Source organism: Athene cunicularia, assembly GCF_003259725.1.
Source record: "Athene cunicularia isolate RWA chromosome 13 unlocalized genomic scaffold, athCun1 chr13_part1, whole genome shotgun sequence".
Taxonomy (NCBI): domain Eukaryota; kingdom Metazoa; phylum Chordata; class Aves; order Strigiformes; family Strigidae; genus Athene; species Athene cunicularia.
In genome coordinates, this window is record NW_020799117.1 from 12,683,433 (window position 1) to 12,695,786 (window position 12,354).

Genomic DNA, 12,354 nt, shown 5'->3' on the forward strand with positions numbered 1-12,354 from the left:
AAGAGAAAAAAACCAAAAATTACATGTTTTGAGGGAGCTTTGACTGCATTTATTAAAAGGCATTTGAAAACCTGTCCACATTATGTAGCCACCATTTGAAAGACATGAGTTACAGGAAAATTAAGCTTTACATCTAGCCTTATGATAAGCTTTGAAAAAGCCAAACACCAAATCAAAGTCAGTAAAGAGCATGATATACACAACTTCACTTATTATCAGTTTCTCTTGCATCAACAAGATGCCCTGAAAATGTAACAAAAACATATCACCTAGTGGCAGCAGTAACTTTGTTCTTTTAGAAAATGGTTATAAATATACAAACTACACACTCATCCCATCAACTCCAAATCCACCTAAGATCAACTTCCATACTAAATCAACTTATGTGAAGAAGGCATCTCCAGCAATGTTAACAAAATTTCTTCCTTTTGGCATAGCACAAAACTCAGAGTATGTTTCATATTTAATCGAGGCAAATATGGACTGCATAAAAACTTGCGCCGAACAGAGCATGCCATCATTCTGCATCTACAAAAGATTAGCACTTGATCATCTGATGCATTACAGCCCAAAACTTGCTAGCCTATTAGTCTTTCTTCCAACAAAACTACCCTTATTTCATCACAGTACAAACCATTCCTCCTGTTTTGTGAGCAAACAGTATTTTAAACCTCCCCCTACTTTTCTCCAGACAGCTCTAGATTTCTGCTTCCCCATTTGACACACAGAGGACTTCTCACAGCTCAATCAGCTCAAAGAGAACAAAAAATCCCAGTATGACTTCGGCATTAGCTCAAATTTCCTGTAGTAACAGAAGTAGCATGTTGCCTAACAGGTAACCAATACTTTCTGCAAAAGACTGTGCTAAAGGACACATTTTATCAGTTTGCAAGGCATTATGCTTGCCTTCTCCTGAGAGGAAATCAAATTATAAATACATTCATTTCACAACAATGTACCTTTCAATCCCCAGAACAGGGCAGGAGGGATTATAAAAGCTTGTTTAACCTTCCTTCTGTTCCACTGCACAATCTACCAGCTGTGGTACCAGCCTTATACAGAGCTGTCACCAGGCTGCTCACTGCTCTTGAGCTCTGCCTGACTCCAGCTCCCACACACACACTAGTGTTCAACTTATATTAGTTGGTATTTTAAGTTTGACCTTAACGCAGTAACAACATGACAAGGTTGCAATTCAAATGCCAAATCATCCATTTTTGAATCACTAAACACACACCATTATGTTTATCCTACCCCATCTGACAGAAGAATGAAGTAATTGCCCAAGATTTGTCCTCAACACTAGTTCATGTTGCACTGCAGCTGCTCAACTGCAAAATCCTCTTAACTGACTGAAGTTTCTTCACAATCTATGGTTGCCTTTCAACTGGAGGTAAATGCTGAATGCCAGTCTATTTTCCATTCGTACTCCTGAAAAAAACACTCAGTTTATAACTGTCTACAGGTTGCCTTTATTTCTTCAAAACTGGTTTTGAAAAAAGTCATCATGTGTTAGAAGATTCTTTACACTGTCAGCAAACAAAACTATCACTTGTTGTCCTTTTGCTTATCTGTTAAGCCTCTTTTTACACTTAGAAGTTGAAATTGAAGCAAACAACTCATCCAAGATTAAATTATCTATCCAGTTTGCACTTCATTACAAAAGGAGAACAGAAATATCAGACAACCTAAGCAAGGGGCAACCAAACAATTTTGTCATCATAGGAAAGAAGGGAAGTTGAACACATAACAATTTACAGTTTAGTATCGATATGAGCACTGATGTTGCCCTAATCCTAGGAACTGCTACATTCATAATTTTGAACTGTGCTGAGGCAGGAGACCAGGTGGGCAGCTAGAGCAGCTCTGTCCTCATCCATGGGCTGATGAGTGCTCTTCACCACAAAATATCCCATCACCCCACAGAAGTTCATTTCTGAGGTTCAGATCCACTCCAGTTGAATTCCACAACATCCCTCCAGAAATGAGCGGCACAACTAAATGCAGTCTACTGCAACTAGTGAAGGCTACAGTGAAATATAAACATTTAGCAGCTGATGCAGGCATTGCTCCAGCCTACAGTCTGGCATTAAACCACAAGGGACTCACTCATAACTAAGTTACCTAAAGTCCCAGAAGTCCACCAAGTGTAAACAAATTGCTTTTCCAAACACTCTTCCTTCCACTAAGGATTATGAGTTACTCAATTCCAAGTAGGACTTTAAAAAAAGGTATCAGCTGATAATAATTATATTAGCAGTATTTTCAGTGTTACTTGCATCAAGAACTTCAGCTTCTCTAAAAGCAGTAAGATCCAGATCCCATCTTTTACCCCCTGATAAAGATTACAGGATTTGGGAAATTTACCATAAGCATTGAGAATAAAACAGATCAAGATCTCTGCTGTGCAAATTTCAATCCCAAAACTACAAAAGTAGAACTAGACAGGAGTGTGATATCAAACGGACAAAACCCATGCAAAAGAACATCACTTACAACTCTTTCCATTGTCTCAGGAAGTGCATTTCCTAGCCCCTCACAAGACATTTCCATAGTCCAAAGCACAAGCCATTCCTCCAGAAGACATTTATGCTGATTCCATGTTAGGAAATTAAGCATTATTAGCAGTGACCAGGGAAGAAGTAGACTGCAAGATTCTCCAGAAAGATCCCGTTTAAGTACTTCATCTATTTTCCAAGATTTTCATTCTACTGCCTCACAAGCTAAGTCAGCACAATCAGCACTGTAAATGCAGAAAAAAGCCTAATGGAAAGCTCAACATATGACTGATACTATGAAGGCATCAAAAAAATCAACATTTCACGTTAAAACTATCCTTTCCTTCAAGCATCTGCATAACACACAGGCCAAAGAGCTGAAGAACAGGACAGCCAAAGTGGAATTTTAAAGATGCAAACCTACTTCAGTAAAACACAAAACCAATACTGACTGAACTTCTGAAGACTGAGTCTCTCAAAGATACTGTTTTAACAAATGAACTAGTATCTCCCACCCCATCTACCTAAAAAATAATGTAGAGTTAGAGAACATTTATTAATATAATCTAGTGCCAGTTATGTAAGAGCAAATGAAGACACGATTCCTGTAAACAATATGTCAATACATAAAGACTTGACTAGTCAAGACACAGTTCACCTGAAGTACAAAGTAAATTTGGTAAGCCCAGAGACCGAATATTACTTTCAACAGCTGTGTATGGTACCTTCTCTCTGGTTTCATCCAATAGCAGGTTGTGTCCATAAATATTCAGTTCTTGGACGATCTTTCTTTCCTCCTTGGTGAATGAAATTCTCCAACTATGCAACTTGGAAGAATGATATCAAAATTAAGAAGAGAGAACAATGGCAGAAAAACTTAGGAATGAAACAGTAAATTATACAGAAGAGAATGAAAACAAAGAACAAGGTAAGGGAGTGAAGGCAAAACAAAGAATGGCCTAATTTTCTTAAAAGAAACAGCAGAATGAAGATGTGATCTTAAATTTATTCAAGACAAGGCATGACACAGCATCTAATTAGTTCAACAGTGAACAGAAGTATTTATTGCATATACTAGAATTTCAAGCCCTATTTTCATACATCTAGTTGGTGGACCTTAAAGACAAGTGCTTCTCATACAACCACAGTAACAATTTTTACAATACCAACTACATGTTTGAAATAGCTAGGAGTGCCATGTGTATGTAGGTTAGACACAGAAGTTGCAAAAGACAGCATTTGGTTCATCTACTATAGAGATGAAGACAGACTAAAAGGCTACCATATTAAAAAGGTTTAAAAATCCAAGCAATATTACTCAGTTCTATCATGACATTTACTGATCCACACATCAGTCAATGACTGGGCAGTAGAAGATCACCTCTTAAAAGAAACCATTTCAGTTATGCTGCACAAGCAAGACTACCTACATATTTTGTTTGTCACATTGAACATTTAAATACTACAAGAAATTGCCTTGTCTTTATTCTAACAACAAACTCCTTTTTTTTAATCATATATTGATCCCGAGTATCACCTGTCTCTACTATATTACTTTCCTCCAAAAGAAGCTATTCTTGGAAAGACATACTACAATTACTGTTTGCTTAAAAAAAAAAAAAAATCCATTTGTGCATAAGTTCCAGCTGTTCATTGTACAGCCCGTTCATGCATAACATAACATAGCTCTATCTCAGACTTGAAGGAATAGGAGGATTTGTTGATGTGGGATCTAAAAATGACATCTTAGAAAAATCAAAGTAAGAAATAGGTATTTCAACCTAATTTACAGCAGTTCTGAAAAGCAGTGCACTGCTGCTTCATACCTACTCAAAATTAAGGATCAGTTTTCCATGTTGCCAACTTCCTCTTCTGTAAAGGTGTCCTGGCTCTTTTTTGCTTTGAAAAGGCACCTCTAAACAAAAGAGAGTTGAGACCCATTGTACAAAACATCTCCAAGAAGCTTTACAAACAAACAGCAATCAGTAGGCTATTTCTGCTATACATATCACTTAAATATAGAAATGCAATAAAGACAAATAGCAACAGGAATATCCGGAACTATACTTAAGAGACTAATGGGGTAGACGAGATCAATTCTGATAATCCAGATCTTTACACTGAAAAGAGCTTTTAATATGTATGCAGAGACAGAAATGTGGTAAAAACAGTCAGGTTTTATTTCCACAGTTTATCATCTGCAAGCTAATGAATAGGTAGCCATGACATTTTTTTTTAATTCAATAAAAGCCTGTTTGGGTATAAAACCTAGAAGTCTGTCACTTAGAGCCACATAATTTATATTACAGATATGTAATACAAATTCGAACAAAGTAAAAAACCCCACTTTTTTGAAATCAAAATTTTATAGCAGAATTACTACAATGAATACATACTGCTATTCCATTTGTATGCAAAACACAGCATAAAGAGTATTTTTTGTCAAATAAGCATAAGATAAGGAACAAATGCCATTTAAATTCCTAACTACATATACATCTAACAATATGCCCTGGGGCAAAGTGTTTTTACATTACTATGTAAAGTCTTAAGCTCTCATCTTTAGCCTCCAATGTCTACCTTTTACTTCTCTATTAACAGAAACCAAAATGAAAAAGCACCTTGTTCCACCAAGAAGAGCCAAATGAGAACCCACTGAACCAGCTCAGAAGTATTTCACATTTGTCTGCAAACACACGGAATTAACGTCAAAGCACAATAACTTCTACTTTCTTGATAAGTGTTAAATCAAGTCTGTTGTAAATGACTATGATCAAAACTCATCTTCACCACTAAGACTACAGTAATCTCCAATTACCTTTTTATGCATTTATGCTCTTGCACTCAGTACCATCCTTAGTGTTTTGCAAAAGCCAAGGCAAGCAACAAGTGAAGCAATTTTCATTGCCTGAATAAAAGTTCAAAGACTGAATGCTTGGAGTATAATAATATGCTGAAATAACGTAGAGCTAAGTATACGTAAGTCATGCATCTATCTAAACTGAGAGTTTAAATTATAATATTCAATGTAATGTACAATTAGATCATAGCTATTTGAACACAAAGTATTTCAGAACTCCCCAAAATAACCTGTATTCAAAACAGGTTATGGAATAATTTTAATATATGATTTACCTGTTGTGATAAAGCACAATATGGAACACATTGCTTTAACCTGCAGGCACCTTACTGAAAAAAGCATACACAGAACCCAAACTATTAACTCAATGGTTTACTTGCCTCCTGAGCAATGTAACACTAGGATAAATAGACTAGAAAATGCGTATTTCACTAAGAGCTCTAAAAACATGGCAAAGGACTGCAGTGTAAAGTGACTCTTCGGAAATAACACGTCTTCAAGAATAAATGCTGCCTCACCATCACAAACTCTCAGCACCAATAAAAATTTTGTTAAAGATATGATAATTCAAATTAAGTAACACACAACAATCCAGACAATTACATACTCAGACTTTTACTAATCAATGTTAAGCTTAGTGTTTTTCAAGAAAGTGCACGTGCCCGAAATCCAAGCTCTTTTTCTGGCACACTTTCAACGCAGAGAAAGACAAGAGCAGGGTACGTGCAGAATTGAGTTTGGAAGAGTATCTCAGAGCTGATTAGAAGTATCCAAGGCAGCAGCTGATGTTAATCACTCGTAACCACTGTCACCCAGGTCTTCAACTGCAACCACTACCCAAGGGGAAACCAACTAACAGATACCACACAATATGCAAATATACCAAAGGCTGTATTAGCTTACAGTACATTTCTCCATGAAGTTTGAAGCCCTTTGAAAGACTTCAACTTCCACGAAACTGAATCACAGAAGGCCATGTAGTCAGGATGCTGATGCAGACTTTGAAGAATGATCCACTGCAGAGACAGAAGAATCTCTAAATTGATAAGCCTGAAGAGTACACAGGCCATCCCCTAATCACTGCTTTCCCTCCACAGAAGTGGGAAGGTACCCCTCACTTTTCATCAGAAAGGATTTACAAGTGAATTTGCAAAATATCCTTCAATTTTCTGTAACCTGGAGTTCTATCAAGGATATAAAAGTAAGCTTTAAAAGACAGAATGCTTTAAGTTTAGGCTTCCCGCTAACTACCACAATTTCACTGGTATGCTTATAAAGCTGAAGCTCTATATAAACTGGAATTATTTTTTAATTTTTACATCTGCTGGCATTATTAGTTTTCAAGTGTCAGTTGCTTTTTAAAGAAGATACTTTGCTGATATATTCAGAAGCATTATACATTTGCAAAACCTCATGATTAAGATAAAACACTTTGAATATACACTTCAAGATCATCCACATACCAGTCAGACCCAAGACACATGGAAAAGAATTATACCATTTATTAATGGATGAACTTTAAGCCAATTCAGTGTCAGGATGTACAAGATTCATCAGTCCCATAACGGTGTACAGGAAAAAAAAAAAAAAAGATTTAAAGCATACTGAAAATTTCATCTCCACCCCTCTCTCAACACTTCAAGCCAAGTCAAGTCAAGCTACTCTTAGAAAGCAATGGCATCCCACACTGTTGGAATACAGAAAAGCATACCATAAGAAATGACAGTTTTCAACCATCATCTGTTGCATCACAGTCCAACAAAGAACAGTAGAAGACGACAGTTACTTTAGGAAAGGCAAGTCTGAGGCATTATCCACAGATGCTCTATTTACCAGCAAAATTAGGGCTCACTAGTTTGAGAAAGGGAAAAGTCACACTCCTACTGGCTCAAAATCAAGCAGCAGATTGGCAAGTGTTTTCAGTAGAAGCAGTAGCTTTAACATGTTTTATACTTACAGTAGCTAAATCCTAAAAGGTAGTCTGGTTTAAACCATTTTCACTTTCCAGGTGGAAACTTGGAAATGAGTATGTTTTTTTCAAATAAGCATTTGATAAATGACCACAAATAACATTCAATAAAGTTTTGGATGTAGAGAGACACAAGAGGAACTATTTTCATATAGAAGCTGAAATATTACAAATCAATAGAAAAATTTAGGCTGACAGCAGTATCACAAGATCTTCTGATCCAACCCTATCCTCTAAGTGAGGCTAAATTTGACACTACACCATTCAATATAACCTCTCTCAGTCACAAGTGCATGTAATTTAACACACATACACACACTCACATCACACCTATACTTCCAGTGTTCTGAGCATAAAAGCAAGTATCAGAGAAGTGTTATGGCTGTTCCTTAAATGCTAGAATTTCACCAAGCTCCTTTACACATCTGAGAAACAACAAGAGAGAACAGGTAATGAATTGCAGGAACACCTTGAAAACCAAGTGGTTTTTTAAAAAAAAGCCACCACAACCCACACACAACCCCAAGTAACAGACATCTCTTTACTGTTGAGAACATGTATCATAGAACAGTACTTGTACAGAACTTAAACCTTCCAGACACAAGGACAACCAAATGTTGTCCCTATTTATTAAATGAAGTTATTAGTAAAAGAGAACTTAAGAGCAGGGATAAACATGGCACATTTTTTTCAGGACTTCTGCTGTTTCCTTCTCACAGCAGATCTTGAATTTCTCATCTTGGGAGTACCTTTCCCCCTCCCACCTTTCTTGGTGTATATGGTTACAACACACCAAATCCACCCTGTGGAGTTTGCAACAACAAAATGTGAGCATATATAGACCACAAGTTTCAAAAAGTGCTAAATATAAGTGATTTAAAAATTTAACAGATGTCCTGCAGAATGAGAAAACACAAACTAGGGAATGGATGCAACAGTTTTATCCTTATTCTTTTGCAGTAGAAATTTAGTGAAAATATTAGGAAAAGCACAGGATTCAAGAGTTGCCAAGAAAGAATGCTGTAACTGAAAACTTCTAGTAGGATTATAAGAATTTGAATCTGTCTATAAAAGTTTGTTTTAATCACGCAGTTCATGTATACCTTGCTGCAAGAAGTCCTTCCTTATCTTCCACAACCAAACCCCAATCAAGATCATTTCAAACACCTGTACCAATAATATACTGGGCATCTGTTGCATATCTAACACTTTCAGGTCACAAAACAACTTTTTGCTCTCCCTTTCCTCTTCAAGAACTATTATAAACACACACAAGTCAGAAGGGAAATAGCTTAGAGAAAGACAGTAGAAATACACATGCCCATCACATCTGTAGGATTAGAAGGAAAACTTTAGTCAAATGATAAAGCAATAGGAAGTCCAAGTCCTGATGGTTGGCAAAACAATAGAACATAAATTTAATCCCCCTCCTCTCCTTAGTATTTGAGAAGGGAAAAAAATGCAGAAATAATGATCCTCTCACCAGAAGAGCAAACTAGAACCAGGACTTCTTAATCCTATGTTTTAAGATGTACAAATGCTAGGCTCATCGGGTATTTCCTTACTGTCTACTTCCTCCAGGTGCAAAGCAAGACTCACACTAATTCTGAGCCAGCAGGTGGCATTAACATCTCATGTACCCTAACCCAACACAGTGTTAGGCAGACACTGGACACAAGCAAGCTTACAAGCCCTGTTTAAGCCCCATACCTAATGATTAGTTTTCAATGACAATTTGTACAATAGCATGGAAAAATTAACTACAGTCGTGCATGAAGCATTCCACTATCCACTCTGATAAAAGACAGACTTGCCTGGGCCAGCCTGACTGATGGTTGGCTGCATTTCCCATCTCTCCTATCAGCAAGACTGTTAGGTATACACTGAGGAACTTGCATCAGAACCTTATCCTAGCATGCAATAAGACACTTAAAAGGTAATAGCAACAGTAGTAATAAAGTTTAACAGTAGGAGCACATTTTTAATTTGTGCAATAAGCCTTTAGTTAACAAAAGTGGGGACATGTCCCTCTTTAAATGATGATTTAATGCATAAGAAATTGATTTGGAACTCAGTAGATGTGAGTTCCTATTTTCTGCTCATTTTCAAAACTTCCTGTGCAGATGCTGAGAAGCACACAAGCCTGCCATTAGTACAGGCAGAGAAAATACTTCCTTACCTCAAGCAAATGTAGGAATAAAGTCCATTGAACACTGAGGTGCTTGTGCTCATTAGTTATAAACTCCTAAATGGAAACCCTATTTACAAGGGGTAGGAGAAGACGACGGAACCAGGCCTTTAATGAAAACATCACTGACTTTATATTAAAGCCCACAAAAATAAAATGCAGGCAATGCATCATTTCAACAATAGAAACAGAATTAAGGAAAAAGAAAAAATAAAACCAATCAAAAACCACTTTAAAACCAGAAATATATGGGGACATTTTTGCTTTTCTTTCACCTTGAAGTAATTCGGAACATAACTTCAAAAGACTAAGAAGAGTCCAGTGGACAGGTTTTTAAAACAGTCATTAAAACTTGCTCTCCTTAGTACTGTATGGAAGTAGTACCTTCATTTTCCTGGAGGGGAAAGCAGAAATTAAGATCCAAAAAGGACCAGGAATTTACTTCTTCCAAATATACGATGAAAACAGTATTAACATGGGCAGTGAACACATCAGTCACTGTTCAAAGCTAATCAATGAGTAAATTTTAATACCAAATTTCACTTGTATTTAATAAGAACTAGTACTCTTAAGGTATTGATCCCCTTTGCATTAGGGAAGTTTGCAGGATTATTCCCATCCACTTGAATGAGCTAGTGGAGACAACTTTCAGTAACCACCCATCTTTCATACTAGAAATTCCAGTATTTTCATGCAAATGCCTGCTTGAATTTAGGTGTTTTTAATTTAACCCTACCCTTCCTTTTTTTTTTTTTTTTTTTGTCCAATAGAAAAACTTGCTATAAGAATTCCAGGGCCTGCCACAGATATAGATGGAAATTAATGAAAAATGTTAATATTCTACAAGTCCACATGCTGCTACACAAACCAAAAATAAACAGATATAAAGAAAAGCTACTACCTAAACAGTTCTACCACTCAGCCACTTAACCTCCAAAGTCAAAATCTAGAATAACATTTAAATCTTGGGCATTCGTGTAACACCTGTTTTCTGATAATGCTTAAATTTCTTACAGGTAACAACTTCTTGGACTATTTCTAGAGTTTGCCTACCACTGCATTTCCTCCTCTGAAACATCAGAACAGAGATTCATATTCATCTACAAATGACTTGTCAGCCAAATATTATAGACTTTATATCTAGAAACTCAATTATTCTTGTCCAGGCACTCCAAAGAGCTTGTCTTTTAGAATTGAAATTTCACCTTCTGGGTTCCCATGTAGCAAGAACCTCTGAAGAAACTCCAAGAGAAATGAAGAGAAAGAAATAAGAGGTTCACTGCATAAGAGAATCTGGGAGTAATAGCACAAGCCTTCATGGATCACTTTTCCACAGCTCTTACTGTGAAGACTTGCCCCAGGGCCTGTGCTTAAAAACAAGGGAAATTGAGATGCATGCTTCCACTGCAGCCACAATGCAAAAGAAGCAGACAGCCCGCCTGCTGCAGATGACCTTTACTGAAAAGGGCTGCAGTAGATCTGCTGCATGAAAGAAGGATCTTCAGTGCATAAGAAAACCTCAGGCAAATGAGGGGATGTGTGTGGTCAATGTGCGTTTAGTAAGATATGATCTTTCTCAGGAGTAAGAGAGAAGCTGGTATTTTCTTTCTTCACACATACAGACCCTTAGAAATACAGCACCACCTGCTCTGTCACCCTGCTAACCAGGGCAACAATATAACTTTGTGGGTATAACTTCAGACCTACAAAAGAATCCATGTTAACTAGATTACACCTTAAATTGTAATCCCTGCTGGCCTGCTTTGAGGCCTTTAATATTTCACACTAGAAGCGAATACAGTTTGCAGATCACATTTTAGTACTTGGCTTCAAAAGACAAATTGATAACTTAGCACTTCAAACCACAAATGAAAAATTTGAAACTTAATTCCATGACATCCAGAACCTGGGTTTCAGTAAAAGCCTTCTGTTTCAAAAAACAACCAAAAAGCTACACCCAGGACAAAAGTACCTTTCCTTTTAGAACGCATTGACAATACTGGTATTACAGGAAGTTATTAAACAGCTACAAGTAACGTAAAGGAGTGATAAAAGACCAGACCACACATGCAGTTTAAGTTTAGGGGGAAAAAGTGCTGCATTTTTTGCAGACCAATTATTTTAAATAACAACCCTGGTCAAATTTCAGTTCTCTCTCATGTAGTTGCATAGTTCTTAAATCTAGAAAACAAACACTAAGAGGAAGAAGTTATTTTCACCTGTAAATACCTGCTAGATTGTTTATAAGATAATACAGTATCACTGATGACTTCTGGCCTCCCAAGAACCCTTTGCTAGAGGAAAGCAATGAAAAAAACAAACCCCAACCTTCACAGTGTAATAATGCTTTAAGTTATTTCGTGATAAGTAACAGCCCAAAAGAAAGGATATTTAAGAACCATTAAACTTCACCCCATTCATTGGGTACAAGGAGCAATCAGTACTAATAACTGTACTCCAGGACTGTTAATAGCCTGGCTTGAAAACCATTATTCTGAAAAACAGCATGTACTGAAAAATAATGTTACCTAGGCAATGTAAAACACAAGCCACCAGAAAAAACACACGTCTGGGTCTGTACACTTGTACAAAGACTGGAAGAAATGCCAGTATCTGTAGCTCAGGTCCGTTTTCCCCGGCAGACAGGGATGCTAGAGGCCCGACGCGAATCCCAACCGAGTCAAAAGGATGTACTTATGTGCTCACCCCGCTCCCGGCTCCCCCATTTTCTCATTCCTACTACTTCTGTAAGGACAGCACCATAAAACGGGTGGCCGAACAGCCGCCGGGCACGGCTCACAGCCCGCGCCCCGTTCCGTGCGTTGAGGCCGGGGGCGGG